The sequence below is a fragment of the Myiozetetes cayanensis genome, unplaced genomic scaffold (assembly GCF_022539395.1).
Source record: "Myiozetetes cayanensis isolate MyiCay16 unplaced genomic scaffold, myiCay2020 scf16, whole genome shotgun sequence".
NCBI lineage: Eukaryota > Metazoa > Chordata > Aves > Passeriformes > Tyrannidae > Myiozetetes > Myiozetetes cayanensis.
Genome location: NW_026087270.1, coordinates 10,782,906 through 10,809,095, shown reverse-complemented (window position 1 = coordinate 10,809,095; position 26,190 = coordinate 10,782,906). Strand labels below are relative to the sequence as shown.

The 26,190-nt window shown below is 50.3% G+C and overlaps 1 protein-coding gene across 3 annotated transcripts in view; it reads right to left on the bottom strand.

Moving 5' to 3' along the window:
• The window catches only part of ANKRD11 (ankyrin repeat domain containing 11), a 133,575-nt gene that overhangs the window by 38,523 nt on the left and 68,862 nt on the right, over positions 1-26,190 (bottom strand). The window contains exon 1 of one of the 3 annotated variants that reach the window (XM_050311251.1): positions 4,558-4,581. The exons of the other annotated variants lie outside the window; for them this stretch is intronic. The gene's annotated coding sequence lies outside the window, so the exon portion shown is untranslated. Of the gene's footprint in view, positions 1-4,557; positions 4,582-26,190 lie in introns of those variants that run through there. 3 annotated transcript variants of the gene reach the window in all.

Sequence of the window (26,190 nt, the reverse complement as noted above, 5' to 3'; positions counted from 1 at the left end):
CCTGAAATTGCACATGAGCACCAGCAGGATGTGCAGTTTGCAGAACAAGGAACAATCGTTCTTTGTGCTCCAGTCCCGCTCTGGAGGAGTAAAGTCCATGGTCTTCCACGGTGAGTACACAGGGCTAGGAGCAGCAGGAGCCCTGCAAGCCTGCACAGCAAACACAGGTGGTTTCCTCAGCACCTGACAATGGGTAACCAGAGATTAGCTATTAATGAGATAGTGCAGTGCAAGGTGCTAATTCTTAGGACCCAAAAAAGGGCAATGGAGAGAGCCCTGTGTTTTCCACAGCAAAGCATGCTCTCCTGGTCTCACAGCTCCATCGTGTCCTCACCTTCAACTCCACACCTTTACTTACCAGGGGGAACCTGTTATCTGTTTGCTCCTGGCTTTTGAAGGGGGATGTCCCTCCTTATCAGTTCTTAGATACGAAACATCTTCATTCACCTCTTTGCACAGCTTCTCTCCTGTTCTCAACATCAATACCTGGTCCCCAGTAACTGTCCTTCCTTCCACCTTTCCCAAATATTTATTCTGCCTTACTCCACAGTGTTTCCTGACCTCCTGATATCCTGAAACGACTCACAGCTGGCTTGGGCAAGGCTTGCTGCTCTCTCAAATACACACCAGTCATGTAAACTTACTATGTTGGAATCATGGAATCCCAGACTGGGATGAAAGGAAATTTAAAGACCATCTAATTCCAATCCCCTGCCACAGGTAGGGACACCTTTCCACCAGACAAGGTTGCTCCAAGCACTGTCCAACCCAGCCTTGAACACCTCCAGCGATGAGGCAGCCAGAGCTGTGCCAGGGCCTCCCCAACCTCACTGTAATAAAAAACAATCCTGCAACCTAAGTTACTTAAATAATATTACTGAATTAAGGCAGCTCTTAGTATTTCAATCACCTGTGGAACAGATGCCCCTTCCTGGTGTTCCTCAGGACCTGCAGAAAACAACACAGAAGAGCAGGTCAGCCTGCACATGGATTTGCACCCATGTCTCCAAGGACCATGGTCAGGATGATGCCCATGACCCCACTGGGCTCTGTGAGCATCCAACTCCTCCACAGTTCTCCAGCAGTGACCCAGTACACTAACTCATCCCTGCCAAGGGTTGAATTCCAACCACAACGCCACACCTATGACCTGCCAGTGTCTTCTCCTGCCCCAGCAGGAGGTCAACAGTCCCAAATTCTGGCAGCTCCACACACTTCTGTTACACCAAGTGTTGCTATTTAACAGGATTATATTTGGATATTTCTGCCCAACCACATTGTGACTCAGAATCCTCCAGCTGGGACAGTTCTTGGGAGACACAAAGTCCGAACTAGGAGCGAGCCCTGACAGTGCCCTGCACCCACGAGCAGCCACTCCGCCTGTGCGGTTTCTCAGGGAGCAGTTTTTCCCACAAACCCTTCCCTCAATTATCTGTACGCAGCTGCCTCTGGTATTGCTCCACTTCTGGATGTTGCCGATGGATGATCTGGTTCCTGGCCAAGGTTACAAAACTGTAGTTTGAGTCAGTGCTCCGAGCTGTGCTCTGGGAGCAGGATCAGCTGCGATGAGGAAACCTCTGGAGCAGCCGGAGTGCTACAGGAAGGCTGGAGCAGTGTAGGGACACACCACACCACCGTTACCCAGGGTGGGAGAGCTGATCAGACTGCTGTCCTCTCCAGGATGGCTCCAAATCACCAGCTTGGACCAAAACCTACTGGACAGGGAGTACTCCGTGCTTTGCCCATCCCTGCTTTGCACAGAAACCCACCAGGCTTCAGCCAGGGAAGAGCCGTGTCTGCCAACACAGTCTCTGCCGGAGTTCCTGAACAACAACCTTAAAACTGTGATCAACTTCACACAGATATTTCCACTGCTGCTGCATATGGGAGGAAGAACACAGCCCAAACTACCCTGCACACAGAAAACAGGGAAGAAACACAACCCTGATGAGTTGAGAATTTCAGGCAGGGTGAAGCCTTCACCCGCAGCTCACAGGAATGTGAGCAGGGTCTTGAAAGTCCCACCAGTGGAGAAAGACAGGGATTCCCTGGGACTGCTTTATCCTGGCAAAATTTAAACACAAATCTGCAGAACTCACTGTGTTCCCAGGACAGTTTGGGGAGCCAGGCTCTGCCCCCTGTGCCCAGCACGGAGCTGGGGCTGTGGATTGCTCTGCTGAAGTGCAGCTCACGGGGTTCAGGAGGACCAGCTAAGACCCAAAAATGGGCTGGACCCATTTTCAAGACAGAGAAACAAGTTAGCATACACAATTCCTGACCAGTGCTGTCCTTGTTTTGATGCTGAATCTCATGGACCCAAGGGTGACAGATGAAGTACCAGCAGCTTTCAATGCCCTGGCAGTGACAACCGGTGTCACCCACCCTGCTGGTGGCACTGGGGACCTGGGGTTGGCAGGATCTGCTGCCACACTCTGTTCCCTCCTCAGCCAGAGCTGAGGCTCCTCCGTGCTCCCACCTGCACATATTCCACCTCCCCACTCCTGGCACCAGTGCCCTGTCCCAAGAGGAAGCTGCACGACGAACACCATTCCTACAGAAAGCTCGTGCTGGCTTCTGAGAGCCCCATCTGCTGCTTGGCTGCACAACAGGAAGGCTTGGGAAGGTGGCAGGATGAAGATGCATTTGAGCTAATTTCTGGCCATTTAAATGAGCACAGGCATCACTGTTACATGGCCTCATCACCCATAACTCTGTGCCCTGTTCACTCTCAGGCACTCAGAATTGGCACTGATGTGACACAGCTGAACAGAGACAAGGCCCTGGGAGTCTGGGCTGCTTTAATTCCATAAATATTCCATGTTCCCTGTGTCCATATCTGTACATACACATGTACATGCCACACATGTACAGACACACATACATATAATGACACACACCTTGCAGTAAAACCCAACCAAGACTCGCTCCAGTCCTGCCCAATTACCACCATCACATGCTTCACTATGTCGAAGTCTAGGAGAAAAACCAGCTTTAACTACAAATAAACCACATGACTCAAACATGCCCTTAAACCTGAGAAGAGACCAAGACTAAGCACATTCATTACACAAGGAAGAAATCAAAAATATTTTGCAAAAGGTGCCATGGCCACTGGAAAAAGGCCCTTCAAATTGAGGAGACCCTCAGCATGAAAGTCCTGCTATGAACACCCTGAGGAACTCTGCAACTCCAGCTACACCCCAGTGAAATCCCTGCTTGAGCCTCGGGGAATTTGGACAAATGCTTTGGGATGTCTGTGTTTAAATCTGGTTTCAGTCCACGATGTCGCAACGTGGACAAGTAACATCTCCCAGCTGCAAGCAGCAAAATCCATGGTAATGGCAGCAAAACATCCTTCGTCCTCCCTGTTCTTGCACAATTCTTCCCAGGATCCCTCTCTCCATCTCAGCATCCTTGTGCTTCCTCCCAGCGTGGGAACCTCAGGAATATTTTGGTGGATTCAGGAGCAAGGACCAGACCGAATGAATCTCACATAGGGGCCCTGAAGGAATCAGGCTTTGGGAAGAATCCAGCACAGAACTTCACTGACTTCCTCTAATTTGGGGTCTGCAAACCCAGGAGCTTTGCTTTCCTCTTTTCCTTCTCCCACTGAGGCCAGTGCGTTCCAGACCAATGTTTTATCCTGTACAAAACACTTTGCAGCAACACTTAGATTTGTTTGCCATATTATTGGCAGATTTTAAATGACAGCGCAAGGACTGAATAGAGATGGACATAAGGCCAGGTTGGATGGGGCTTGGAGCAACCTAGGATAGGGGAAGGTGTCCCTGCCCATGGCAGGGGGTGGAATGAGATGAGCTTTAAGGTCCCTTAAATCCCATTCTGGGATTCTATGAAAAGATGGATTCATAGCTCACATTAAACTGGAATTCTGTAAGCATGGAAGGAACTTGGGGAAGGAGGGGGAAAAGCCTGGGCCATGTGAAGTTCCAGCTTGTGCCAGGGCAGCATTCAGCAGGGAAGCCTTTCTCCTTAACACACCAGGGACCATGGAGCAGCACGGCATGATGCGAAGGCAGGGCAAGCACCAGGCTACAGAAGGGGGAAAGGTTTCTGCTGGATTCACAGCTCCATGCAGGAGGGAAGGAAGGGGAGGGCAGGAGAGCGGGCACACGGCGGGTCTGCTGTGCACACTTCTGGGCAGCCATGCGTGAGGTGCCACACTCAGAGCTGGGTCCTTTCCTTCTCAACTGCTGCTGCTCCCTCCCCGCCAGCAGAACTGTCACCACGCTTTCTGTACCACTGAAAAAGCCATGGCAGCTCCCTGAGTCCCGACACGCAGATACCACCAGAGGATTTCCCGATTATTTCAGCCCGAGCTGGGAGCTGAGCCCCGGCTGGAGCTGTGCTGCTGACGCCAGCTCACTGCCACGCCGCTGCCCAACGCGCTGTGTGACAGGAAACACTCGCTGTGGCTTTCATGGGGCTCCGTGTGCTGCAGCCAACGTGGAAAACACACAAACCCTGAGCTTCTCCAAGCAAACCACATGCCCTCCGCTGCCAGGTGTACGGGGAGAAGCACCTTGCCTGCGTTACCTTCGTCACTTCTGCTCGTCTTGTTCCAGAAGCCAAACTCCCCGTCTGGTTTTCCCATTCCCGGTTCAACAAGCGGTGGCTCTGCTGTGGCGGGTGCCGGCAGGTCCCTGCCTGTGGCCATGGTGATGCCAGGAGGCTCCTGCCTGGCTCAGCTCACTGCCAGGACCCCGGCCAGACACACGTCAGAAGCAAGGGAAGGAGCCATCCTGGTCCAGGGGCTGGCAGGGAAGGTTTGGGCACGGCACAACCCTACTGCTGGCTTGCAAAGCATCAAACCAAGGTGAATTCTCCACAAACCTGCTGCTCTCCTTCTTCCAGCTCCAGCTCCCAAATTACACAGCTTTTGAAGATCTATCGTTTGTGAAAACACAGGAATGCATTTAGCAAAACAGGTAGGCTCCTGTATAGGGGGAACTCAATTTTCTCTACAAAGCTCTTGTTAAGGTGCCTTCAGAGGAGGAGTGATGGGAAGCTGTAAGAATGGACCTGCTTCAACAGACTTTTCTGTAAGGACATGTGCCCCCCCTCAAAAAAACCTGAGAGCCCCTCCTTGACTTTGAGCCCCATGAAGTGACATGTGGCCTCTGGGAAGACAATTTGTGATAAAGCTGCTGCTTCAACACTGGCTGAAAACTGAGTCAAACTGAGAATACCCAGCAAGGTTGTGGAAGCGTTCAAGGCCAGGTTGGACGGGGCTTGGTGCAATCCGGTCTCATGGAAGGTGTCCCTGCCCATGGCAGGGAGTGGAGCTGGATGAGCTTTCAGGTCCTTTCCAATCTAAACCATTCCATGACTCCATAATTCTATGAATACCTGGAATAGCTGACCAGACACATGGTAGGAAGTGTGTGGCTCTTTGGATGTCCCTGGCACCATGGCACAGCTCCACCATGGCTTGCCCAGGAGCCCCAGCACCTTATAAAAGGCAACGCGCAGACAACACATAATGCGTGGCAAACTGGGGGGAAAAAACCCAACTGATTCTCTGCCACCTCCTTGTCTTCCTTAAAAAGCAAGGTCTGTCTCCAGCTGTATCCTGGATCTGCCTGGTTCCCCAGGCTGAGGACTCGGTGTGACAACGTGGCACTCAGTCACAGAATTTGGAGAAGAGAGGGATCAAATTCAGGCTTGGTGACCCTGGCGGGGAAACAGAAGCTGGAACTGACAGGCAGCCTCTGCCCCAAGAGCAGCCCAAAGCCAGGCTGCAGCCAGAACAAAGTAACACATCCATGGATCCAAGCCTTGGAGCAATCATGAGGACACAGGTAGGAACAGAACAAGTGGAATGGTACTATTTATACCTGGTCCCCCAGGTCTGCGCCAGGCTGACGTGGCTGGCACCTGGCACGCTGCACACGTGCTCCCATCAGGATCACAGCAGGCAAAGGGGACACTGCCAGTCCTCCCAGGAATGACAGCCTCGAGAGATGAGCACAGCCAGCTTCTGTTTGTGATCCCAGGACTAAGCCTCCTCACGAACCAGGGTGGAACCCTGGCAGAACCCAGCCCAGCACAGGGCCACACCAAGACCACTCTCGCTGTGTCAGAGGGTGGATGTCCAGTGGATGCCAATGGAGGGCTCAGCCCCAGGGGCCTCAGGATCAGGACAGGAGCATTGGGCTTTAGCAGAGCTTCACACTCCTGGCTTGGTCCTTTACCTGTGTGGTGAATCAGGGCACAGAAAACAGCTCAACCAGGTCTTGTCTCAGCTGATTTTACCTCCCAGCAAAGCACAATGGTGAGGGAGACAGAAAACACCAGAGCTAAGTTTCCCACCCTCTGCACAGTGAAGCCTGGCCACCTCTCCAGAGCTTCCTGTGGCCTGAGCAGCCTCACCAGCCGCCCTCTGACCGAAATCAGCCCGTCAGAGCCTGGTCTCGTCCAAGGAGCAGTGCCTGGTGCTCCTGGAAAACACTTGAGGTTCACATACCACACACCTTGTGCTGATGGACACGGGGCTCAGGACTTAAAGACAAGGGTCAGTACAACACTTGAATTCACCAGTGGGCTCCTGGGTTGCCCACATGATCCAACCATGAGTTTCACAACCTGCAGGAGCAACCCTGGAATTTCTTCCTTTGGCACTGACCTGATTGGCACTGGCAGCGTTAAACGCTCCACAATGGAAAGGGGGTTGATGCCTGGGAAAGGGTTTCACAGCCTGGAAGGGGTTTCACAGCACACACGCTCCGTGCTGGCTCTGCAGAGAGCATTTCTCCTGGCTGGGTACACCCCATCTCCCCCCGAGCTCTGTTTGCCCACAACAGCAGCCGGCTGCCCTGGCTGTGCAAACACCGGCCCCGGGAGCCGCCGGCACCGCCACGGTATCGTGGCAACGTGGCTGAAGCCGGCTTTGCAAACTCACCAAGTGTGCAAATTAATTTCATTATCCGCTCTTGCACATCATGAGGAGGGAAAACAAATAACCTGACTGAAAGTACATTCTAGTAATTATTAACACGGCATAAGCGGAGCTTGGGGGCACGGGAGGAAGGACAGGCCAGGAGGAGAGCCTGGCACTGCCTGGTCACTGGAGCACACGGCACCGCTGGACTTTTTAAAATATAAACCCCAGCCTTGTGCTGCATTTTGTTCCCTGTTTAGCCCAAGGATTCTTCATGTGCTTGGCTGCACCTACACATTCTCCCAACAGTAAAACTGACCATCGCAATATTTCACAAGCAAAGCTCTTGGATTCTGTTTGCTTTTGCTTTCACAGAATCACTGCAGTTGGAAAAGACCTCCCAGACCATCAAGTCCCACCTGTGATTGATCCTCACCTTGTCACCCAGCCCAGAGCACTGAGTACCGTGTCCAGGCATCTCTTGAACACCTCCAGGGATAGGGACTCCACCACTACCCTTCCAAGGCCTGACCACCCTTTCCAGAAAGAAATTCCTCCTGATGTCCAAGCTGAACCTCCCCTAGCATGATGTCCTTCTTCCCCTCCCTAACAGTCTGAAACATCCAGTGCTGTCAGGACAAACAAACGTTCTCTGGTGATGCCCAGGTGTGCACTGAGCACTCTGATTCCTATTTTATTTTATATTAAAAACCTCCTTCAGCTCAGCAGTGATGGCCTGGTCTGTCACAGAAATCCCCCTCCAAGAAGGAGAGCAAAACCTGAGATTTAATACTCTGCACATGAGAATTTAATCCAGTGCTGTAGCTTTGGATTATATGACTCTTTCCCCACCCCAACAGGCAGAAACCCCATGTCGTAGCAAACTATGTGTTTATGAAGCTGGAATTTTTGCTTGTGGAATTCATACAATAACCTTAATTCTTCGGAATCCAAGTAGTTCCCATATCCCTAATGACAAAATGGTTGTAGATGATAATGAACCCACAGGCTTAACCACAGCACAAAGCACCTCTGAATGCTGCACCTTTGCCAGGAACTGAGGAGATCCCTCCTTGCCCACTCCAGCTACCTCCATCCAACAAGGCACTTGGAATACACGTTCTGAGGTGCCCAGTTTTGGGAGGGATTTAGCTCATTGTGGAAAACTAAGGGGATATCAGCTTGGAGGAAAGCAGAGTAGAACACTGTGAATCTACCAAGGCCAGGCTGGACAGGCTTTGGAGCAACCCGGTTTAGTGGAAGGTGTTCATGCCCATGGCAAGGGATGGAACTGGATGAGCTTTAAGGTCCCTTCCAACCCAAACCATTTCATGATTCCGTGATTCTACAGCAAGGCTGTGGCAGAGCTCCAGCAAATCTTCAGGCATTATCAGTAAGCCATTAAGAGACCCTGTCAAGACAGATAGGCTTTGAGATTGCTTTCCAAGGCAGGGATTTCGGGATGCACCGGGTGCTGCAGCAGCCCAGTTTTCCCTGTAAGCAGCCTGTCATGTGAGCACTGTTTTATAAGGAATCTCACATCTATAACCTGAGAAGTTTTCCAAAGTGGCTCACACAGCCACATCCTAAACCCAGCCTGGCCTCAACACCCAGTGCATCCATGCACCAGGACTGTCAGAGTTAGTCAGAGCCCAGTTTGAATGAGATTCCTGTACAAACCTGCTCCCACAGGAGCACTCAGCTCCCTGCAAGCACAGCCTGGGGATGGAACAGCCCAACCCGGGGTGCTGATCCACCAAACGGGCTCTTCTGCCCTGTGTCCCGGCACCGGAGGGGCCGTGCACCAGAGCACGTCCGTCAGCCTGTGCCGTCCTCCCTCCTCGGGCCTTATCCTTGGAAGGAAAGAGCCATCTGCATATCTACAACACTTGAAACGAACTCCCCAGCAGCTCCCAGGGCTTTTTATTCACCATGTTCTCGAGATCATCAATATAAATAGATCTGCACAGAAACTCTTTCATGTTCTTCCAATGGCCAAGGGCTCGCGGTGCTGCTCGGCAAGGCTGATCACCCCAAGCGGCTCAGGAGCACAGTGACCTTCAAGGGCTTCCCCAGCCTTCCTCCTCCTCCTGCTCCACCAGAGCCCATGAACCAGCAAGGGGAAGCAGTGGCTCATCATGGAACCTATGTGCTCCATGCACATAGAATCATAAATCATTAGGGTTGGAAAAGCCCTCCCAGACCACTGAGGTCAACCTGTGACTGATCCCCACCTTGTCACCCAGCCCAGAGCACTGAGTGCCACGTCCAGGCCTTCCTTCAACATCTCCAGGGATGGGGACTCTACCATGTCCCTGGGAAGCCCCTTCCAATGCCTGACCACCCTCCCCATGAAGAAATTGTTCCTGATGTCCAACCTGAACTTTCCCTGGCACAACTTGAGTCTGTTTCCTCTTGTCCTGTCACTTGTTACCTGGGAGAAGAAACTGATTCCCACCTTACTACAACCTCCATGGGACCACCTATGTGCTCCATTCCCAACCACCACCCTCCCTCACTGCCCATCTCTGGAGCTACAGGTCCCCACTGACTGATTCCAAAGTTATTCTCACATCCCCCTCCCTTTCCAAGCCGTTTCTGTATGACTCATACACTGTCACAACCTATTTTCCCTAAGTTATGTCAAAGTGCAGAGATTTGAAGTCAAGTCATCCATTCATGTTGTACTTTCTCCTCTCTCCCTCTCCCTTCAGACCTCCCCAAATAGATTTCCCATAAATGTTCTTCACATTTCAACTCCCCTGGACCCAGACGTTGCCATGTGATTTTATAGGAAGAGCTATAACCAGTATATTTAATTAAGCTTACTTTTTGGGGTTTTTTTTCTGGTTTTTCCCCCCTTCTTAAAAATCAGCAGTACAGGTTTCCATAGTGTAATCAAAGCTCACTCACAGCACCATTTCCACTCTCTTCCATTTTAAAGACACACTCTGCATTTCACAGAGCACAAGGCAATACCCTCACACCACAAAGAGGGCTATTTTCTGGCTCTCTAATGTTAATAAGCACCTCTTTCTAGTTCTGGGCCATAATACAGTGTCCATAACCATGTGTGTGCACAGGGAATGCTGTAGGTCTGGAGCTGGAAACAGCTGGACAGACAGGAATTGCTGGATCAGGCCACTTCACCCACTGGTTTTCTCTCCCATCCTTGTTTTTTTGCATCTTTACATCCTTTTGCATCCTTAACACGTGACAAGCCTTAAGAAGCCAAGTTCTGTCCTCATTTCAGTGCGAGCTCACCACGTTGCTGCTGCCATCAGCCCAAGGGTGTGAGTCACAAACCAGCCTGCACATGAAGGGATTTATTTAAAATTCCAGGGAAAATGTTAACATCTTGGTGCAGTATGGGTAAAGTCTGTCCCACCCCATGGCACCCAACCCATCCCATCCAACCATTGCACTGCAGCAGCCCATCACCTGGGGTGTGTGGGTAGAGCCATCAGAGAGTGATGCCAGGGCAGGAAACATCTCCAGGCAGGAAACATCTCCAGCAGCTCCCCCAGCACATGAGGGGCTTCAGTGTTCCCCCTCAACCCCACCTTCTATGCAAGAGAGGACAATTCCATGAAGTCCAAGAGATAAACAGCAAGGTAAACTCCACATATAATTACCCCCTGTCATGCTCTGAGGCAGTTCCTCCCCAGGTAGTCAGTGCAGGTGTAGGTTTGAAGGACACCTGGTTTGTGGAAGGTGTCCGTGCCCATGGCAGGGAGTAGAATGAGATGGGCTTTAAGATCCCTTCCAACCAAAATCATTCCATGATTCCATACTGATGCTCCTAAGAGTCACAGCTCAGCGTGCTGGGACTGGAGGGCCAGGTCTCCAGCCCACATTCCCAGCTAATCCATCAATTATCAGAGGTCAAACAACTCTTCACACCAACACAGCACGAGTGACAAAGTTCTTGAAGCCACACATGAGCCCCGAATGGCTCCAATGCCACTGGCCAAAAGACCCATCCAGTGGCACTGCACCACTGGGAGCCACCACAGGTGGATCTCTGGAGCCTCCTGTTCCCACCATGGGGGCTGCTGCATTCCAAACCGTTCCCAAGGCCAACTCAAGCAGCAGGGGGGCCTCCTGCACTTCCTGGCATGTCGGATCACACGGTCTGGCTGTTACAGGTCTGCATCCCTTGTGGCCACCTCCTGGTGCCAATGGGGACGGGCCCAATTCATTTTGGTCTCTCTAAGCCCTTTCACCTCAGAGCCTCGTGACTGGGATTGAGCCAAGAGATTAAAAACGGCTTGTGAAACACAAAGTGTGATTGTTTCCTTTGGGTACTGACCAGAGGGTGTATGGACAAAGGGGTGTATGGACACATGGGGGTAAGGACAAACCAGGCAGTTCCTGAGCCAGTGGTTTTTACAAAACATAGGATTGTTGTGTGACATACAGGTGCCACACTGTGCAGGACACACCAGGCTGTACAGGAGCTGGGCTGACAGGACAGGTAGTGCTGAGCCCACGCACCCAGCACATCCCACAATACTGGGATATACTGGATATTTTGGCATTGGAGTTACAGTAATACCTGGCTCTGTTGGTTCTCTGCTAGGATATATGACAGCAAGTTAAAACACAGAATCCTGAAATGGTTTGGGTTGGAAGGGACATGAAAGCTCATCCAGTTCCATCCCCTGCCATGGCCAGGGATGAGACCTTCCATTAGACCAGGTTACTCCAAGCCCCATCCAACCTGGCCTTGAACACTTCCAGTGGTGAAGCTTCTTTGTCAAGCTTCTTTGGGCAACCTGTGCCAGGGCCTCACAGCACCCTCATCCCATGGTAGCACCTTCTGCTGTCCCCACCCTTCAGCACTACATTGTCCCTCTGCCCCACAGACGAAGGATGCGAGGACCAAGTGCTATTGGTAGTGGGTTTTACTTCAAAAAGGTCAGTCAAAAATAGCTGTGACCATCACACTGCACTGCTCTTCTCTCCACCCTGACTCCTGCAGATGCTCTGCTCTTGCTGAGATGTGAACTGGGAACTTTTTTTTTTCTTGATTTCTAAAAGCTGCATGAGGAACGCATTTATTTTAGCACAGAAACGTGTGGACCTGGAAGGACCAGCTCAGCACTCTGTGGGAGCAGGATACGCAAAAAGCATTGATTAGGATGGGGCTTTGCATATTAACTGACATTGGAACTGCCCCTCCCCATCGTAACAGGCCCTGAATGGGGGCATTGTCTCAGGCACCAAAATCCCAGCAGAAGTCCATTAGCATCCAAAGGGAGGAGACTGAATGGAACACAAGGATTCTTTGGAAAGTAAGAGTGAAACGAATGCAATAAAATGGCACTCTTAAGTGACGCTCATTGTCCAAATTAAACCATCAGAAGCAAAGACCTTGACTCTCCCAACGCCTTCAGCTCAGCACATGCTGCCGGGAACGAGGCTGTTTGGAATTTAAAGCCCTGGACTTGTCCCAAGTATGGATTACTCCATTTCTTCGTGAGCACTTGATCACACGGAACTATATTTGGATTCCCAGAATAAAAGCTCAAATCTCCAGGAGAGCTTACATGGCTGCACCCCCCCACATGCAGGTCCCCACATGACCCACACACGGAACAGGCTCTGTGGGAACTGTTAAATGTCCCAGCAACATGGGAACAGGTTTAAGGTGATGGCAGGAAAGAGCCCAGCACTCCAAAGAATCCAGGCCAAAAGCGGGGCCCCATGGAGCAGGAGCTGGGTTATGCAACCTCTGTTCACCCTCCCAGAGCCCTGGGAACATCCCTGAGCCCAGGACAGGAAAGGTGAAGGAGGAGGAGGAGGAGGAAAGGGGCACAAAGACAGCTTGGAAGACAGACTGGATGGAAGAACGATGAGCTTCATCAGCACCTTTCCTCTCCTTCACTGGAAACCTCTGAGGGGATCAGCACAGACCTTGGACATGGGAACCCATACATCAAGACCACAAGCGTTCCCATCTGATCCACCCAAAAAAAAAACCACTTCAAAAAAAGAAAAATCCATGCCATAAATCCCAGGAATGGGCACAATTAAGATGCAGGGAGAACATTTAGTGAGGCTGGACCATGCATGGACCACCTTGGGCAGGCAATGGGGGCCTCTCCAGGGATGGTCCCCTCCTGCCCAGGGCATGCAGGTGCTGATGAGCCAGATGAGGAAGGCTGACCACTGCCCAAGGATGTGCTTCCTATGGGTGCTGGAGATCCTGATCCCTCAGCCAAACTCCTTGTTTTGGGGAGGAACAGGAGCTGTAAACCAGGTTTTACTTTTGCACACAAACATCTCATAGAATCAGGGAATGGTTTGGGATGGAAGGGACCTTAAAGTTCATCCAGTTCCACCCCCTGCCACTAGACCCCTGACCTTGAACACTTCCAGGGATGGGGCAACCACAGCTTCTCTGGGCAACTTGTGCCAGGGCCTCACCACCCTCACAGCCAAGAATTCCCTCCCAATATCCCATCTAACCCTGCCCTCTGGCAGTGGGAGGCCATTTCCCCTTATCCTGTCACTCCAGACCCTTGTCCAAAGTCCCTCTCCCTCCTTTTTACAATCCCCCTTAAGGGCTCCACTTCCACTGACCAGATCCAGGTTCCTCCCAGAGACACCCCCCAATGCTGGAAGCAGGGAAGGAATGAGCCAAACCCCCTCTCCAGCCCCAGTCCTTGCAAATCCCACATGGCTGCTGCTCACACCCAGCTGTTGGCTGTGTGTGGCTATTTTTGCACAGCCTAGAGAACAAAAATATAGGGAGCTATGTTAGGTGAAGGCTTGCACTGTTCACGGTGTGATGACAGCCAAACTAGGTCAAGCCTTCGCCAGATTCCTTTAAAAAAGGAAAGGAAAAAATAATCAGTGGGAGAGCAGTGAACTCCCCGGGAAGAAAATGCTTGTGAACATCTATGATATTGGATGACTCGGGGAAAAGACACACACATATATATATTTATCCACATATTTTCACAGCTTAAAGAGTAGATTTTTAAATTTTAGGGTTTTTTTAAGGACACCAAAGTGTCTTGGACTGCAAAGACGATATTGTGTACATAATTAAAGCACTGATTCAAACAAAAAAGGAGTTTTCACCTATGAAATGTAACTTGGTGGCCCAATTTTGGTGCAGGCTGTAGGCAACTTGATTGTATTTCATGGCTTCTCTGTCCTGAATAAAGGTATTCTCTTGCTGGTCTGGGAGCAGGACCTGGGCAGGTAAGAGGATCCCAGTCCTGGGGGGAAAGGCAACTTGATCTCCTTGTCTACAAGGGGAGAGGAAGGTAAATTACTTTCTTTCTTTTACAGAGGACAGACTCCCATTAGAGTTTGAGTATTTCTGGGTCTGAGAGAGCTGGGGGTGTTCAGCCTGGGGAAGAGAAAGCTCTGTGGAGACCTTAGAGCCCCTTCCAGTGCCTCCAAGAGAGCTGCAGAGGGACTTTGGACAAGGGCTTGGAAGGACAGGACACAGAGGAATGGCTTTAAACTAAAAGAAGAGGAGATTTAGATTAGATAATAGGAAGAAATTCTTCCCTGGGAGGGTGGTGAGGCCCTGGCACAGGTTGCCCAAGGAAGCTGTGGCTGCCCCATCCCTGGAAGTGTCCAAGGCCAGGTTGGACAGGGCTTGGAGCAACCTGGGATAGTGGAAGGTGTCCCTGCCCAGGGGAGAGACAACGGACATCTAGCCTGGCCCTGGATTGTCACCTCCTGGCAGAGGGAAACCCTGAACACACCGACCTTGCAGAGGCTCATGGAAATGAGGAACGAGGCAATCTTAAATACCTTCCTGGTGAAAAATGTTCTCAGGCTTACTTAAACGTGCCAGATAAAGCCTCTGTTCCTGTAAAACCTGATGCATGATTATCAGTCAAGGCCAACGTATTTACCCTAAAATTGGGTAATATTGTTTTATGGTTCTTAATAGTTGCAGCCGACAAAGCTCCGAACAGACGCTGCCGAGCAGTTTCTCAGCCTTTCATCAGCGCTGCGTAGGCGTTGAATTCTGGAGCTAATCACCTTAGCAACGGCTCTAAACATATGTGCAGTGACATCAGCTGATTTCTGAAAGCTGTAAATAGAGGATAATAGCACGAAAAAATTCTGGATCCAAGCCAAGACCTAAAAAACATACTATTAAAACACAGCCTGTAATTCAATGTATGCAAACTTGTTTGCATCCCCGCTCCCCAAAACCTAGGTAATTACACACCTACCAGCACAACTGGTGATTGTCCCACTGCAGGCTGTTCTTGGTTTCAGGAATTTCCCAGAAAATGAGGATTTAATAGAAATCCTTCCTTAAATTTAGTTTTAAAACGCCTGGAGAAGAAGAGGCTGAATGGACCCGCTCCAGCCTCCAGCCCTGGCTTTAAAGTCAATGAGTAACAGCTTCAACTTATGAGAATTATTTGTAAATAAGAAAATCAACAATGTGCTCATGGGTTTCATCACCGACTCACACAGGAACAGGAACCGTGGCAAACTCCTCTCCGAGGACGTGCTGTCAGGCCCATGCCCTTGGAAAAGAGGAGTTGGAGCGGGAGCAGGCGTGAGGAACCCACTCCTGGCAGGCCATGCAGCCTGAAAGGGGCATATTCTGAATTACCTCATGTTTGGTACCTCATTAAGACCCTAAACTGTCCGTTCAGGGAGTCCCTCAATCAGCCATCAGCGTAAGACACGAGGACAATATACTTTTTGTTCCCCTTGTCTCGTTGTGACCCATATTCCCGAGGCCTGTTGTGCAGGACGTGACCCGGCCGCCTAAAGAAACCTTTGCGGAGCCTCCATGGTGAGCTGGCAGCAGGGAGGGAGCGAGGGGAGATGGAGGAACGGCCTTAATAGGATTTTCAAATGTCAAAAAATATCTTTAGCAGGCCCATTTAGGCAGAGCCTGAGCACTCGCTGAACTTGAAAGCAGAATTTGCTGTGCAGGGAACACCGTTTGCATGCTAAGTGAACCCTGGGAACGCTGCGGGAGCAGCACAAACCACCAGTCTCATTCCCCTCTCCTCTGGAAAATCAAGGGAAGAGAAGAGCATGGTGCCTTCTGCATCAAGGTGAGGGAGGTGCTGGGGGGCTCAGTGTGAGCACTCACCATGCACAGGCAGGGACAACCCCAGGGTGCCACATGGGCAGAGCTTCAGGGCAGCTCCCCAGATTCCCATCAGGAAAATTTTGTCACAGAAAGGGTGGTCAGACATTGGAAGTGGCTGCTCAGGGAGGTGGTGGAGTCCCCATCCCTAGAGGTGTCCAAGGAATGACTGAATGTGGCACTCAGTGCTCTGGGCTGGGTGACAAGGGGGATCGGTCACAGGTGGGACTCAGTGGTCTTGGTGGTCTTTTACAACCTCAATGATTCTGGGATTCTGTTAAGTGGCCTTTTTATTACAAATAAAAATAATAAAACAGGGAAAGGGCAAATGTGAGCTTAACAGCAGCATCAGGACGAGGATCCAGCACAGAGCCAGAAGCAAGCAACTCTCCTCCTTTTTCCATGTAGGGTCGGAGTTTTTTCTCTGTCAATTAGAGTCACAAGGAAATCCAGTGAATGGAGCTCAGCAGTGTTAATCGTTATTGCATCTGAATTTAATTAGCATTATTTTTTAACTGCAGGTTATTTACAGTGCCTCACCTAAACGTGAAAGTCAGGCAGTGCCTTCTGCTCACTAGAAAACCACCACGCCAGGGATAATCCTGCTATTTGCTTTATGCCTTTTAGTGGCTGTAATCCATGGTTCCCCATTCCAGGAGAATGCCATGGTTACTCCGGCTCCCTCCATCAAAGGCTCCTGCATGTGGCTTCTGCTGAGGTGCTAAGAATAGCACAGGCCCTTCCTGAGCTCAGGAAGGTGAGATGCAGGGAAGGATGGAGCTTCTGGGAGCCACAGGGAGGGAAGAGAGCAGTGCTAGTGGGATCAACCAGTGTGGGAACCAGAAGATGGACACACCACGAACGGAGGTGCAGCAGGATCTCCTGCTCTCTGCTGTCAGGAGCAGAGGCTGAAGCTACCAGTGTGATCTCAACAGCCTTCCGGGATGACAGAGGGAAGGGTTAGATGGGATATTGGAAAGAAATTCTTCCCTGTAGGGGTGGGGAGGCCTGACACAGGTCGCCCAGAGAAGCTGTGGCTGCCCCATCCCTGGAAGTGTTCAGGTTGGACAGGGCTTGGAGCACCCTGGGCTCATAGAAGGAAGACCCCCTGGGAAACACAAGTCACCCCTGCAGTGTCACCCTGATCCAGTGACCCACATCTGGGCTCCTCTGGAAAGAGCTTAACTCCAGGGCAAACCCAATGTTCAAGGATAGCAAAGACACTCCCAAAAACTGTACAGAAAGCACATCCGTTCACCCTGTTTTCCAGACTTACGCCTTTAAAAGCAGATGCTCCACCACCCTCTGGAAACTGGTGCACATGTGCCCGGAGATAAACAACATCACGGGACAGGTAAGCTGGTTACTCATGATTTATCACACCATCTCCCCATCTAATTGCAGAGCTAAGCAGGCACTCATCTAATCCACCGTAAGCAGCTTACGCTTCCTTAGGCAGCTCTGCACCATCGCTCACTTCCTGGTTTGGAAATCATCATTCCCCTAAGTCCTGCTCTGGAAGGTGAGAAACCACCCTTTTCAGTCATCCTGCACAGAGTTTGAGATTGACAGGATGCACTCACAGGACAGATAACTCCTGGAAGAGGGTTCCAAACATCTCCCCAGGGCAGTGGTGGAGTCACCACTCCTGGGGGGATTTAACAGCCACATGGATGTGGCACTTGGAGACATGGGTTAGTGGTGGCCTTGGCAGTGCTGGGGAAATGGGTGGTCTTAATAATCTAAAGGTCTTTCTGAGCAAATCTTTCTTGGTCCTTGCTCCCAATTTTCCCAGAATTACACTCATTTTTTCCATACTAACAGCTGCTCTCCAGTTTGATTTCTCCATTTATTCTCCACTAATTTATTAGGAACAGGGCACCACAACCTGCCCAATTCCTGATGCTTGTGGATTCTAGACTAGTACTCCTAGGATTTGGTTTTTTTTTAAATTATATTTTCAAAATCCTTGGAGCCCCACAAAAATAAGCATAAAAAGTCCACCAAAAGAGTACCCCTTACATGGTCAGGGACACCCCACACACATCCCAAGAGGCTGGAAAGGTCAGTTAGAACAGGGTTTGGAGCAACCTGGTGTAGTGGAAGGTGTCTCGGCCCATGGCAGGGAGTTGGAACTGGATGATCTTTAAGGTCCCTTCCCACCCAAACCATTCCATGATTCTAAGAACAGCCAAAGCACATTTTAGCTTATCTCCACAGATCTGTGGATAAGCAGGAGGTAACAGAACGACTCAGGGAAGAGAACTCAGGGTTTGGGTTACATCAAGCTTTTTTCACTGCTCAGAAGCACCAGCAATGGGAAGCAAAAGCCCTGGAGCTGCAGGACCAAGGAACCGGAACGTGCCTCTCACACACCTTCCGCTCACAGACACAGCCCTGGCCAAGGGGGATTTTCTGACTTGCAACACCGGAGAACTTTACTCCTGAAACTACCCATGAACTTAGGCCAGTGACCCCAAATCAAGCTTTCAAATCATTCCAGATAACAAGCCAGATTCAACGTCACCACCCAGAACCACTGCCTTTGATCCCTTAAACCCACCACTGATGTCAGGTGAGTCCACGGGGCCAAACTCCTCCCGCAAGGAATTTTCTTCAGCTTGATACAAAATTTATTTTACCATCTGTAAAATTCATTTGTGTAGTTGCACATCCCGGTAGGCTTGAATGGGGTGAAGGAGTGTTTCAGGTCCCGGTGCAATTTATTATTTAAAAGCAGAGAGATGACATTGCCGGTCGGAGAGCCCGGTGATGTAATGGGGAGCGCGGTTCCGCTCGCCGTCGGAGCCGTGCGGTACATTAACGTGCTGGCCAGGGTGGTTGCTCCTATCAATTATTTATAGGCTCCTGGCGTGCAGCCTGGAGAGGGTCACGGCGCTGAAAGCCAACTTTATCTGCATTGTTCCCAGCTCCTGCCCAGCTGTCACTCCACTCCCTAATTTAATACACCCAGCGCAGCGTAAAAGGATGCAGAGCTGCTGCCTGGAATAGGAATAAGAACAGGGAGGTGGGGTCTACACCGAGCTGCTGGGGTCTCAGTCATCTTTGTCATGGTGCTGACTTGGCTTTTTAAAATCTGCCTTTGAGACTGCCATGATGATTGGATTGAGATATGGAGTGATCCAGGTGTTTGGGGGTGAGAGGTGGGATGGTGGCAGAGAGATGGGGTCTCCATCTCCATTATCATGAGGCTGCACTGCATGGTTTCCTCCATATCCCAGCAAGAGCTACTCAATAATGTATGTAAATAAGAGGGGGGCAGCAGAAAGCGCACTTCAGCTCTCAGGAATAATAAAAAAAAATAATTAAATTAATATATATGTGTAACAAAGGAAAAATCTCTCATAGGCTGTTATTTCAGATACAATTTAAAGTGCACAGCCAAGGTCTGGAATGAGACAAGCTTTAAGGTTCCTTCCAACCCAACCCATCCTGTGATCCACCTGTATTTCACCACCAAGGAAAGGGGCAGATCCCATTGTACTGGCCCACCACGCAGGAAAAGGGCTCTCAAGGCTTTGTCCCTCCAACTCATCAACACACCTCCTCCACTATTTGCCCAAAATTAAATCTACCGCAACTCTTCGGACCTTCAAAACACGTCATTGTGGAACGAGATGAGCTTTAAGGTCCCTTCCAACACAAACCAGTCTGGGATTCCGTGACTGAAGGTCTCTGTCACTGTCAGAGATGCCTCCCTTGGACATCGGTCTGGCAGCAACTGAGTACAGGAAGATGAGCTGCTGCTTCGGCAGCTCCTGCACTTGGTCCTGCCCCACAGGATTCACATATCCCAAATACCTGCCTCGCTCCTCAAACTAAAGTCAATTCCAGCTTAAATAATAAGGTGTTTTTCAAGACTTGTGAAGCCAGGAAAACAACCTGAATTTTCCTGCAATTAGGACTGGCTGCCTTATTTCAAGCCAGAAGTGCCCAAGTTTGGTTTAAGACACACAAAATATATTCTGATGATCGTGTCTGAAAAGCAACACCTACTGATTTCACCAAAAAACACAACATCTGCACAAAAAGGAAGTTGTTGAAAAGGAAAACTCAGGCCCAGAGGAAGCAGGTTTGTTCTTGTGCGGCACAAACAGGGGCCTGGGGGAGGTTCCTGCTGCAGGAGCACCGGCACTGTCTGGCACAGCTGCACCCAGGAGTGGAGCAAGGGGAATCTCCCCAGACTTGGCATCAACCCTCTGCAGCCACAGAGGCCCAGGGGAGGCGAAGGCAGCAGCCAAACCTGTTCATATTAGTGTGATTCAGGCAAAGACAAGACAGAAAAACACAATCAACCTTGAAAACCAGCAGTGAGCCTTCCCTTCAACTTTTCTGCACTATGAAAATCAGGAGGATTCTGCCCAAAACTCCAAAAAGGGGGAACTGGGACAGCCATGGGAGGACCAAGCCAGTTCCCATCCCAGAGTTGGTCACAACACCGGGCTGTGTCCAGGAGCCGAGCCTGGAACGTGCAGACCACACGCCGCTGCCACCGCGCCGGCGTATTCGGGGCCTTCACATCCTCCCCGAATCCAGGATTATTTCCATGGCAACTATCTGGAGAACTTATTAAGTAAAAAAAACCCAAGAACAGTTTGAACACACAGACCCTACGTTCGTAACGTACCAGCTGACTAAATTAGCAGCACTAAGATTTTTAGTAATCAAAATATAGATCATGTTCCAGCAACTCAATCTTCTCTGTGCCACAGCTAAAGAGAAAAATCCAATAGTAATAGCAACATGGGGGGACGAGGAGGAGGAATTATAGGTTTTCCAAGACCACAGCCCTATATCAAGCCAAATCTTATCCCATTCAAGACATTATTTCAATAGTTGACAGTTCAAGTGCTGTTAAATAAGGCCGAGTTTCCAAGAGGTGACAAACTTTTGTCCGAGGCTCCTACTAGAGAATCAAAAAGATGACTATCGTGACACAAAGTAGTTATCATCTACAAAAATCCATTCAATCACTTCGAATTTGTACCAAAAAAGGGATCATTTGCAACTCCTTCCATCATTCTATACACACACCAACCACAGGGCAGCACAGAGGGACAGGGACGCACCAAACATCAGGCTCAGCCAGCACCACTCCCAAACTCACAGCATCTTCCAAACTTGCAGGAATTCTGTGGCTCCCTCAGAACTGACACAGGCTCAGCCTTGCAGGGTTCCTAAGCACGGGGCTGAGGGAATTACCAAAGCTTTGGCATCATCCAAAAACAAATGCTGCCTGAGAGTTTCATAATAGCAATTCAGAGTGAGAGGTTGGTCTTGACAGGAATGATTTTGAAAGTGCTTTAAAAAAAATAAAAGGTGGTTAAATGAACGGTTGGCTCGGTCACTAAGTCCAGCCAGGGAGATTATGGGCATTATTGATTTATCTTAGAACAACCTGGGAACTCATTTCCAATGGTTTTTAATGGAACCTGGATTTTCTCAGTCCTAATCTGCCTTGTGAGGTTGAGCCTTCTGCAAGGAAATGCAACACCAGAGCATTAAACTGGCAGCTGCAAGAGGTACAACAGCCTTGTTCACCCACACAGAGTGTGCAAAGGGAAGGGGGGTTTTAAGTCTACTCCAAAATCATTTATGTTAGAAAAGACCTCTAAGACCATCCAGTCCAACCTTTGACGGATCCCCACCTTGTCACCCAGCCCAGAGCACTGAGTGTCACATTCAGTCGTTCCTTGAACACCCCCAGGGATGGGGACTTCACTACCTCCCTGCGTAGCCCCTTCCAATGCCTGACCATCCTTTCCAGGAAGAAACAGATGGAAGTTGGGAGCATGGGAGTCCTCACCCCCTGGTAGCCAGGGAAGAGGATTCTGACCAGGACAGCACACCATCAACCATCAACCCTCAACCTGGTTCGGCAGCAAAAGCTTCTCTACTTGGGGGAATGTTTTCCCCTCCCCAGAACACACCACAGCAGACTCAGTCTCCTGAAACCTTGGGTTGTTCTTTTTAGTAGGTGAAAAGATTATTATTGCTTTATGTACCTAAAGTGAAAAGGTTTTTCTCAACCCCGTCAGAAAAAGATTCCTGTAATACAAAACCAAGTAGGGAATACTGTAGCCTGAAAGGCTTCCAGAAAGGTGTGAGCACAGAGAACAGCAGCTCATAGCAGGAAGGAAATTGTAACATTAGACACGGCCTTTGAAGGCAGAGGCAGCTCCGCGTCACCGAGCACCAACAGCGAAACCAAAGAACAAAAACCATCTGATCCTTGGCTACTTCCAAAATCCATCTGTAAACACATCCTGCCCTGAGACAAATGCAGTCCAGGGCGTAACAGAGAGATGGCAATTAACTGCCACTGTTGTTGTTGTTTGTGGTACCTCCCTGAAAACACGCTGCCCTCCGCCCCGAGCCAGCCTGTGGCAGCCGCTTGCAAAAATCACTGAGCATTAGATCCTGCCCCTTCTCTGCTTAATGTCTCACCCTGGAGCTTCAGGAGCTCCCGGCTCTGTCCTTTCCCCCCCGCCCTTCCCCTCCTCCTCCAGTTCCTTCCCTTCCAGCCAGTGTTTCCCCCTCCCTCCCCTGCTGGCTGCGGTGCCAGATGTCGGCCTGACCCCGGAGCCGCCGTTTCAGGTCAGTTATTGGGGTTATGGTGCAAGGGGAGCGGCAGATCCCACCTCACCAGACTGAGCCAGGACGGCTCCACCTCACCAGCGAGGGGGTCTGGGCACTGCTGGCAAATTTATTTCCAGGGTTTTTCCCTGCTAACAAAGTTTGGAAGCCTGTTCACGCTGCAACAGCAGCCTCAGGCACCAAGTGCTGGGTAAGGTGACCCTGGACTATGTTCAGCATCAGTCATGGGTAGAAGCGTCACTTACTGCACGAGGGGAACAGATGACCTGAATGTCTCCTGCAAGAATAATTGCACACTGAAGGCAAGGGCTGAAGTTTCTGGAGAAGGAATGCTGGGAACGCTGTAGCACTCCAAAGAGGACCATTCAAGAGACACTGGGTTAACAAAGACAGCCATGAGGGAACTCAATATGGATTGAAAATGAACCCAGATCCATATTCTTGACCACACCACGCTCCTTGAACGATGTGCCCCCGATGAAGGAGCTGTTCCAAGGCAACGGTATGCAGTTTGCTGCAAGGGATGGGAAAAGCTTCCAGCCTGACATAAACCAGGGCTCGGACTCCTCTATCACAGAGGCAGATAAGGCTGCGTCAACTTTTCCACTGGAGCTCTCTCCCCTCTAAGGTTCACAGTGAGAATGAAATGTTTTGGCCAGGTGGAAACCGAGTAGAGGCTCCCGAAGCTGGGAGCTGCCGTGTGTACAAAACATCACCACATCACCTGCCCAGGCTTGGTTTCCCTCCACTGGGAACGGGAAATCTCATTTTCCTCCCCAGGAATTCTTCGCATTCCTGCGTAGCCGATAAGCTGAACCCCTCCAAGGGGCTGCTCAGAGCCCACACAAAGTGCCCTGAAACACCAACAACCCTGGGGACTGAAACCCAAAGAGGGTAAACATTAACCTGGGAGCTGAGCAGAGGGGACAAGATCGCAGTGTTGCGATACAGCTCCAGCCCCACACCACTGGCCATGCCTCCACTTCCTGGGAGCAACTGGCCATGGTTTTGCAGAGGAAGGGAGGTTTTGAATGATCACAGAATCACAGAATGGTTGGGACCGGAAGGGACCTTAACGCTCATCTCATCTCATCCCACCTCCTGCCAAAGGCAGGGACACCTTCAACTGGTCCAAGTTGCTCCATGCCCCATCCAACCCAGCCTTGAGCACTTCCAGAGATGGGGCATCCATAAGGGTGTTTCTCACCTACAGAGTCCATCTGCCTGCGGGAAGAGGGGCAAGGAAAGTGAGGGGGAAATCCCCACCTGGTCCCCCACCCCTGTGCCAAAAGTGGGGTGTGTGCAGGCAGGACTCGGCTCTTCCTGACAAATCCTCCTGGTTTTCCACCATAGCAGAGCGAGAGGCAGCACACCCTCTCTCTATAGTCTCTGTTTAGCATCTCAATTTTGTGTGTGGCAAACCAGGAAGATGCTCCACTTCCAAGGAGAGCAGTGGAAGAGCCCAGCTCCTTCCAGGCCAGCCCAATCCCCACTCCAGCTCTGTGGGCTATGTGTTGGGGAAGTTTCAGGGCCTGGTGCTCTGCAGGGGGACAGAGATGTATTTCAGTCCAGGCACAGCCCTCCCCCCACGTGCTTCACTGCAGTTATCCCTGAAGACAGAAAAATTTGTGCTTGTTTTTCTGCCGCTGCTGAGCAGCTACGAAATGTCTCCCACCACAGAGAGCCTGAATAAATCCCAGCTCCTAAAGAAGCATCTGAATCAGCTTCTCTCCCATCTCCATCCCAGTCTCAAACCTTTAATTCACTGATGTGAAAGCAATGTCTGTTTTTGTTTGCCAGAGCTCAGAGCACTCATAGTTTCTCCCTTTTACCAATATACACACAAATATTTCAGTTTTTCACATTTACTCCAATATTCAGGGGAGGTTCTTGGACTGGCCATGACTTATCACAAATTATCTGTCACAAACTTTTCCTTCCTGTCCCCATGGGAGCCCAGGGCACTATCTCTGGGTAAGCGGAGAGCCACCCAGACACACTGTGTATGCTTCCCACAGCCTTTTGGGAGTGCCTGAAATGAGCTTGGATTTAGCAGGTTCCACGTCCAAGTGAAAAATAAGACCAAAAAAAAAGCAGAAAGGAGAGAAACAGCCTGATTTTATTCTTCTTCCTCTGTTAAGTCTGGAGTGCTGGACCAAAACAGACAGTTTTCAAAGGCTCCATGGACTGACTGGTTTGAGGCCACGTGGAACCTGGGAAACTCCACCCAGTACCTCCAATGAATTTAGGAATCGCTGCTGTGTGTCAGGGAGGCAACTTTCTTCTTTCTGGAGGGAAGGGACAGATTGCAGGAAAAAACTATATCCCAATTGGTGCCAAATTCCACAGATTTTAGTTATTAGGAGGCAATTAGGAACATTATTAACACTTCCTACTAAGTTAAGCTCCATTTGCAGAGCATCTCTGCACCAGCCCGGATGTTTCCAATGGAGCTCCGGCTCCGAGGTGCACGTGGCATCACGTACCCAAAACTGTGTCTTCCTGCTCCCTGCCTCCCGGCCCCTTCCCTGCAGCCAGATTTAATGCGGTTGTCTCACAAAATCAAATTGCAAGTGAAAAAAATACAGAGATTAAAAATGAGGGAGGGGAGGGGGAAGGTAAATAAGAGCGCAGCGACACAAAGGAAAAACAATTTTGCTCTTGTTTTTTAACTCACAATCAACATCTGAGCTATTCAGGAAGCTGGTGCACTGCCCTCCAACCAACTTCAATTAGGGAATTCAAAAGCAGTCAGACAAAAGAATGCCTGGGAGTTACTGCACCGCACCGAGATATTTTTAGCAAGAGCTGGGAGGCTGTTTGTGGGACACTGCTTTGCTTCTCTCGCGTTTCAGCTTTTGTATTTACATTCACAGGACAGAAAGATTTACTGGGTCACAGAAAAAGGGAGGAGAAGCGGCACAACTGACAGGAATCGTTTTGCTCCTGATACTCTTGGAAGGTTTTTCGGCAGAGGTTGATGGGAGCCTGAGTGAAGCAGAACAAGATTTGCCGCCCTCTGCTTCAAAAATCACCTTTCAGCTGAAATCTCAAAATTTTCCCTTTTTGTTATCATTATTGTTATCGTTTACCATCATTACTATATTTTACTCTATTTTCAATTACTAAAATGTTCTTATCTCAGCATACAAGGTTTACTGTTCTTATCTCAACATACAAGTTTTACTTTGATTCTACTCCCCATTCCACTGAGGTGGCAGGGAGAGGGGGGGGTTGAGAGAGCAGCTGCATGGTCCTTAATTTCCAGCTGGGCTTAAACCACAACAGCCCTTTTTGGCCTCCTTTGGAAGAGTGATGTAAACCCGCACGTGGAGCCTCCGGAAAGGTCCCCTTGGCCCTCATGCCGGGCAGGGACACGGCTGGCTCACCCACAAAAGCTGGGGCTGAATCCAGCCGGTGACCTCTGCCCACCCCAGGTCACCAGATGGAGTCAGGAACACTCCAGGTGGGCACTGTCAAGTGAAGACCCCCATTCCAATCCCCCCACACCACCACTGGACCATCAGTCTGGAAGAGCTGCACGGTTGAGCCCCAATGAGCCGCTTCTGGTGTTTCAGAA